Source organism: Glycine soja, chromosome 12, assembly GCF_004193775.1.
Source record: "Glycine soja cultivar W05 chromosome 12, ASM419377v2, whole genome shotgun sequence".
In the NCBI taxonomy this organism is placed as follows: Eukaryota; Viridiplantae; Streptophyta; class Magnoliopsida; order Fabales; family Fabaceae; genus Glycine; species Glycine soja.
In genome coordinates this window covers 43,645,042-43,653,201 of record NC_041013.1, presented here as the reverse complement: position 1 = coordinate 43,653,201, position 8,160 = coordinate 43,645,042, and the positions used below count along the sequence as shown (strand labels likewise).

Sequence of the window (8,160 nt, the reverse complement as noted above, 5' to 3'; positions counted from 1 at the left end):
TTTTTTAACCCCTTCCTGAAAAATCCTATATCTTAGTTTCTATTTTTTCCAACTTAGAATATTTCTGCCATATAATATTTTATTGCATATAATACGTAGTGAACAAATAAAAAGAGAGGGGGTTGGGGAATTTGATTAAACAAATTGAATTTCTTCAATTAACTTGTAAAAAAAAAAAGAATGAAATGGAGTTTTTTGAAACATCGGAAAAAGTAGTCGTTTATATGAATAAAAAAAGATTAGAATTATTAATAACTCACCTGGGATCCACTCTTTCTTTGACGAATTCGAGTGGATCCCAGGTGAGTTATTACGCTTTCATTTCAAAAAAAAAAACAAATTCTAACACGATTACTACAAAGATGAGCCCAATCCGGAATATGAACCATAAAAGAAAATACCAATTAAACCGATCACAGTAATACCAGTTACAGTACCTATTATCCAAAGAGGAATCCTTCCAGTAGTATCGGCCATTTATCCCACTTTCCTCCACATTTAATCAAGTAGTCAGTCATGCTAAAGACATAAACAGTCATAGATAATTATGAAACGATATCCTTCCGAATGGGATAAAATAATTCCTTATATATTATTTACTATTCCTATTTCTTCTATTAATTGAAGAAATAATTTGAAAATAAAACAGCAAGTACAAAAATGAGTAATAACCCCCAGTAGAGACTGGTACGATTCAATTCAACATTTTGTTCATTTGGGTTTGATTGTGTCGTAGCTCTATAATTCAAATTAGGTTTATCGTTGGATGAACTGCATTGCTGATATTGATCCCAAAAAAGAAACAATGGGTACCGCTAGTCCGTGAACAGCCAACCATCGTACTGTAAAAATTGGATAGGTCCTATCTATGGTCATTGGAGCCTCCTAAAAAGATCTACTAAATTCATCAAGTTGTTCCAAAGGATCAAAACGGCCAGTTATTAATGGAATTCCTTGTCGGCTCTCTGTAAAATATTCGTTTGGGCGGGGGCTTCCAAAAACATCGTAAGCTAGACCCGTGCTGACAAATAACCAACCTGCAATGAATAGGGAGGGTATAGTAATGCTATGAATAATCCAGTATCGGATACTGGTAATAATATCAGCAAAAGAACGTTCTCCTGTGCTTCCAGACATGTTGAACTCCACATATTCTTGTACAGTCAAAAGGGGGATCGATTCCATAAAATCAGTAAGTAGAAATTTACTGAAATGTAATCCTTGTTAGATCGTCCATTTTGTACCAACGGTGTCTTTTGAGTATACCGAATCAGTATAGCTATCCTTCTTCTAACAGAGCAATGAAATTTCACAATCGAAATCTAGGACTAGATAAGTTCTTTCTTCTTTCTTCATTGATTGTCTCGATGTATTCAAAAATCCGATAGAAAATTTTTGGATAGTACATTTTTATAGTAATAGTATAAAATGAAGGTTCTTCACATTTCACATTATTAGTTTCGGACTAAAAACTAAGTATCAATTAAAATCGGAATATGGTAAATTGGTTTCTTAGAATTCATAAAGGAGATTTTATATTTCTAGAATTCAATTAGATGCCAAATCTATAAATATACTTTTTGTGGTTGTTGAAGATATTTTTTCTATTTTCTTCTATATTAATTCAAAATTAAAGAAATTGAAATAACAATTGAAATAACAAAGTTATTTTTCTTTGTTTTTGTTTTAATATTCATTTTTCTTTCTAATAGAAATAGAATTCTATTCTAGAATAATATATAAAATAATACGAAAGATTTTCATTATCATTAGATTAGTTTACTCAATTCATGAGTTGATTAATAAGTCTGTTGATTTGGAATCACAGGATGAGTAGATGTCACAGATGATGAATTTATTTCTAAATTATGTCATTCTATTTCTCTTTTTATTCGTCTGTAATAATTTATTGATGAATCTCCAATTTTCAATTGTATCTTTTAAGTAGTATTTTTTCTTATCTTCTTTTTTCTCTCAAAAATGGAAATTTAGGGAAGTGCTTTATAAACAGATGTATAAAAATAACATATTTCATTTAGCTTCTATATGCTCACTATAACTAGTTATTTCGGTTTTTTACTAGTGGTTTTAATTATAACCTCATCTCTATTTATTGGTCTGAGTAAAATACGACTTATTTGATTTGTAATTTTGAGAGGAATAGTCAATTTTGGAATAAGACATTCTATAGTTCCTTACTGTGTCAATTTACAATTCTCGGTCGTTGAGATTCATGATCAATACAGATTAATGGTTAAGGATAGATATTACCTTTCTTTTTACCTTTCGAACAAATAAAAATGATTGAAGTTTTTCTATTTGGAATCGTGTTAGGTTTAATTCCCATTACTTTGGCTGGATTATTTGTAACTGCATATTTACAATACCGACGAGGTGATCAGTTGGATCTTTGATTAATTAATGTCTCTTTTTTTGCGGATTCCCTATTTTTTTGTTTTAATCCTAATCTACAAGGATTAAATTCAGACTTTTTAATGTTCAATTATTTCAGTGTAATTATCATTCGAAAAATACAAGAATCACGTTCTGTAGGATTTGAATCATCACGCTCTGTAGGATTTGAACCTACGACATCGGGTTTTGGAGACCCGCGTTCTACCGAACTGAACTAAGAGCGCTTTGTTTTCATAAATTATTTTATATGATCCAAATCCATTTTACATGTATATACTATATCAATATATATACATATAGATATTCGGTATGTATGTCCAATTGGAATTCGTCTTCAATTGGTCCCGTTTTATTGCTCATCTCATATAATAAATATATAATACGGAATATCATATGATAAGTAATAGTTAGGGATAGGGATGACAGGATTTGAACCCGTGACATTTTGTACCCAAAACAAACGCGCTACCAAGCTGCGCTACATCCCTTTTCCATTTGTTTCTAGTGTTATTGTAAAGAATCTTTGTCTTGTTTTCCACATTTTTATCTGTTGATATATAGATATATATATAATATATATCTATCATTTTTCTAATTTTCTGCCATTTTTTTTAGTTTCCTATACTATAATATAGAATAGAATATGAAAAAGAAAAAAAAGATTCTAAAGAAATATAACTAATATTCTTTAGAATAATCAAAAAGAATATTAAATTCAAATAAATTTTAGATAGAAAAAAGACTTAAAAAGGAGGATTTGAAATGCGAGATCTAAAAACATATCTTTCCGTGGCACCAGTAGTAAGTACTCTATGGTTCGGGGCTTTGGCGGGTCTCTTGATAGAGATCAATCGTTTTTTTCCAGATGCATTGATATTCCCTTTTTTTTCATTCTAGTTATTGACACGGAAAGGGGTGAAGAAGATTATAGATCCAATTAAGTATTAAATATATGTAATTAATATGTAATTAATCTCCTCTTCTTTATTTCGTCTTTTATTTCTTCTTTTTTTTACAATTGTAATAGAATAAGTTAGGAAAGAGAAAGAATAAGGGTTAATTTGGCCTAATTGAAATTCGGAGTGAAACTCGGGATCTCGTCCAGGCTTCCATGGAATTGAATTAATAATTCAATTCCATTTCTATTAATAAAAGAGTGAAAGCAGAAATTTAAATGGAATGTATAGGGTGGGGGCAACAATATCATAAAAAATACTTAGTTAAAAAAACGAAAATACTGTATTGCAATTGTATTGCAATTCGAAACGAAATATAGTTCGAGATCATTGTATTATTTTTGTACTATATTAATCTTAATCTTAATTGGAACGAAATCTTTCAAAATTGGATTTCTAATTCTTAATTTATATTTTCGTTTTTTTGTTCTTTTCTTTTTCTTAGATTATAATCCGAAAACAAAAGAGTTAAGTGAATTAAAAACCCAAGGGAGGTTCATGGCCAAAGGTAAAGATATCCGAGTAATTGTTATTTTGGAATGTACCGGTTGTGATAAAAAGAGTGTTAATAAGGAATCAACGGGTATTTCTAGATATATAACTAAAAAGAATCGACAGAATACGCCTAGTCGATTGGAATTGAGAAAATTTTGTCCCCGTTGTTGCAAACATACAATTCACGCAGAAATAAAGAAATAGATCAAATTGATCGCTTGTGTGTTACCCTTCGAACCAAAGAACTTAACATGTAAAATGATCTATTTTTCTTATCTATATAGATAGATCTATCTGTATTCTATCATTTACAGTTGAATATATACAAATATCAGTATATAACAACATATATTAAAAAAGTCAGAATAAAAAAACAAATCCTTTATAGTATTTCTTGTAATAAATGTGATTTTTGGAATAGGGATAAATAAACCATGGAAAAATCTAAGCGACTCTTTATGAAATCCAAGCGATCTTTTCGTAGGCGTTTGCCCCCGATCCAATCGGGGGACCGAATTGATTATAAAAACATGGGTTTAATTAGTCGATTTATTAGTGAACAAGGAAAAATATTATCCAGACGCGTAAATAGATTGACCTTAAAACAACAACGATTAATAACAATTGCTATAAAACAAGCTCGTATTTTATCTTCGTTATCTTTTCTTAATAATGAAAAACAATTTGAAAAAAGCGAGTCAACCGCTAGAACTACTACTTTAAGAAAAAAAAATATAGAAATTAAGAATTCTAAATCCAATTTTGAATTGAGATTTGAATGAAATATTGATTGATGTTTTGTTTGAAAATTACGACAATTCAATTTGGGTTTTTATGTTGTAAGAAAAAAGATAATAGGTAACAAAGAATCATTTTTTTTTTATTCAGCGTGGTTGTTTATTTTGATAGCTTTATCATATGATAAAAATTCATATGATAAAGCTATCAAAATAAACAAATTTATATTCTATACCTTCCCGGAGTAAAGTCTAAGGGGATTTTTGGTTTTTATGATATCATTGGCAATCATAAAAAGACAATTCTGTTTTAATATAGCTATTTGTGCAACTATTTTACGATTAAGAAGCAATTGCCCCGTGTATAGATTATATACTAAATTACTATAAATATAATATACTTTAATATTCCCGTGAATTACTGCATTTATTCGACTAATCCATAAACCACGAAAATCTCTTTTTTTCCTATCTCTATCCCGATGAGCCGAAACCAAAGTTTTTATTTTCTGTTGAGTAATCGTTCGAGTAAGTCTTGAATGAGCTCCTCGAAAACTTGATGTAAATAAACGAATTTTTGTCCTTCGTTTCCGAGCTATATATCCTCGTTTAATTCTGGTCATTGAATAATTGAGACTTTGATGAATAACTATTTGATTTTTCAGTTATTCTTTTCTTCTTACTAGTCTATTAATAACAAAAATGGATTCTTCCAATGTATAAAAAAAAAATTCCAATGGCTCTTGCTACTATAACCTCCCCAACCACGATTTTATATATATATATTTTTTTCTAAATATTCAACCTCAAAATAATAAATTGTATTGATACTAGATATCAAAAAACATAGTAAGTAATAGTAAATAAATTAGGACATATATAAAAAATGGGTGGGTTCCATCGTTTCTATGATTTTTTTTAGAAACGGGCAGGTCCTTTCTATACACCGGAGCCTTTCTTTCTTTTCATTTTTTATTAATTTAATTAATGTTATTGTTAACTTGTACAGTTCACACTCTTTGGCTCTACCCATCCAATATTTAGTTTAGTAAGTAGATTTTTTCACAATGAAATCTAAATTATGAAACATAAGTTTTTGGAATTGACAACTTGAGTTCTAAAATTATGAAACATAAGTTTTTGGAATTGGATCTATAATCCGAATTTTTTTGAGTATGACGAAAGGATCTATGGAGAGATATATAGAAAGTTTCTTTCTAATCGTAACTAAATCTTCCATTTTTTTGTATAGTAGAGATTGAAGCAAAATAGCTATTAAACGATTCTTTTAGTTTACTAGAGACATCTACATTTTTTTAGCTCGACAGAAATTTTATGCTTTTCCTAAAGATTCTATTAAATAGAAATAGAGAACGAAGTAACTAGAAAAAAAACAGATTATTATAATACTGCTCTTCTAGAGGGATCATCTAAAAAGCAAGATGTTTTAAACTTATTCATACAAAACAAAAAGGCTGACATAGATGTTATGGGTCAATTTTTTGATTTTCCATCTCTTAATTTTTTCTGTAAAGGAGCCGAATGAAACAAAAGTTTCACGTTCGGTTTTGAATTAGAGACGTTAAATTGAAATCAAAATGATGAATCAACGTCGACTATAACCCCTAGCCTTCCAAGCTAACGATGCGGGTTCGATTCCCGCTACCCGCTTATATTCTCTATTTATTCTATTTGAATCTATCTTTTTTCTTATAGAATGAATCTAGAATTTTAAATGAATTTGTCAATTCTTTTTTTTAATTTCTTAATTTAGTTTTAGGTATTTATTTTAGGTATTTATAACAAATTGAATTTTATTTATTTTCTATAAATTTTCTATATCTTTTCTATATATAGAATATAGAATTCCTATATATAGAATATAGAATTCTTTTATTCTTTAACCTTTTTTAGTTAATAAGGTTAAAGAATAAAAGAAAAAAAAAAATAGAAGCGTCCATTGTCTAATGGATAGGACAGAGGTCTTCTAAACCTTAGGTATAGGTTCAAATCCTATTGGACGCAAATTGTTTGCATATATTTGCATATATATGCAAATATATGCAATTTATACCTTGTCCTTCTATTTTATTTATTCTATTTTTTTTTTCTATTTTCATTCAAATTCATTTTATTTATATATTAATATTATATTCAAATGAAATAAAAAGATATTAAAAGATACTAATTATAAGAATTTGAAAGTGAAATTATAAAGTTATTAAATGATTAATCAATTTTTTTCTACCTGTTCCTGTAGTAAAAAGAGTTCCATCTGTTCTTGAATAGCTTCCTTCAAAAGGACTTCTGCTTCCCCAGTGAATGTCTTGGTAGAAGATATGATTTCTTTGAATTGAGGTTTATTCGTGTTTAAGTAAGCACGTAACTCAACAAGAAATTTCCTTACCTGTCCAATTTCTAATGAATCAAGATAACCATTCGTTCCAGTATAAATAGTTATTATCTGTTCTTCCACGGTAAGAGGAGCTGATTGGGATTGTTTAAGCAACTCGCGCAATCGTTGACCTCTTGCTAATTGATTTTGAGTAGCTTTATCGAGATCAGAAGCGAATTGGGCAAAAGCTTCTAATTCTGCGAATTGTGCTAATTCCAATTTTAATTTACCAGCTACTTGTTTCATGGCTTTAATTTGAGCCGCCGATCCAACTCTGGAAACGGAAATACCTACATTAATAGCGGGTCTGATTCCAGCATTGAATAGATCGGCAGATAAGAATATTTGGCCATCTGTAATGGAAATTACATTAGTAGGAATATAAGCTGAAACATCTCCCGATTGAGTTTCAACTATTGGTAAAGCAGTCATACTTCCTTCGCCTAACTGAGAACTTAATTTAGCGGCTCTTTCCAAAAGACGTGAATGTAAATAAAAAACATCTCCTGGATAAGCTTCGCGACCAGGTGGTCTTCGTAATAGAAGAGACATTTGGCGATAAGCCTGTGCTTGTTTGGAGAGATCGTCATAAATGATTAAAGTGTGACGTTCACGGTACATAAAATATTCAGCCAGAGCTGCTCCTGTATAAGGGGCGAGGTATTGTAATGTAGCTGGAGAATCCGCTGTTTCAGCTACTACAATAGTGTATTCCATTGCTCCTCTTTCTTGTAAGGTATTCACCACTTGAGCCACAGAAGATGCTTTTTGACCAATAGCTACATAAACACATATTACATTTTGTCCCTGTTGATTGAGAATAGTATCTGTGGCTACTGCTGTTTTACCCGTTTGTCTGTCTCCAATAATTAATTCTCGTTGGCCACGTCCTATGGGGATCATCGAATCAATAGCAATAAGTCCTGTTTGGAGAGGCTCATATACGGAACGTCTCGAAATAATACCGGGAGCAGGAGATTCGATTAATCGAGATTCCGAAGCTGAAATTTCTCCTCGACCATCAATTGGTTTAGCCAGGGCATTTATAACACGACCCAAATAAGCCTCACTTACAGGTATCTGAGCAATTCTTCCTGTTGCTTTTACTGAACTTCCCTCTTGTATCATCAAACCATCACCCATTAATACAACACCAACATTT

The 8,160-nt window shown here is 30.3% G+C and overlaps 2 non-coding genes across 2 annotated transcripts; one reads left to right on the top strand and one right to left on the bottom strand.

The window, feature by feature from the left end:
* Positions 1-2,565: 2,565 nt before the first annotated feature.
* On the bottom strand, positions 2,566-2,639 carry TRNAW-CCA. Its single transcript has one exon. It is a non-coding gene; the product is annotated as a tRNA-Trp (tRNA).
* A 3,917-nt stretch (positions 2,640-6,556) lies between these two features.
* Positions 6,557-6,628, top strand: TRNAR-UCU. The gene has a single exon. It is a non-coding gene; the product is annotated as a tRNA-Arg (tRNA).
* The last annotated feature ends 1,532 nt before the right edge of the window (positions 6,629-8,160 follow it).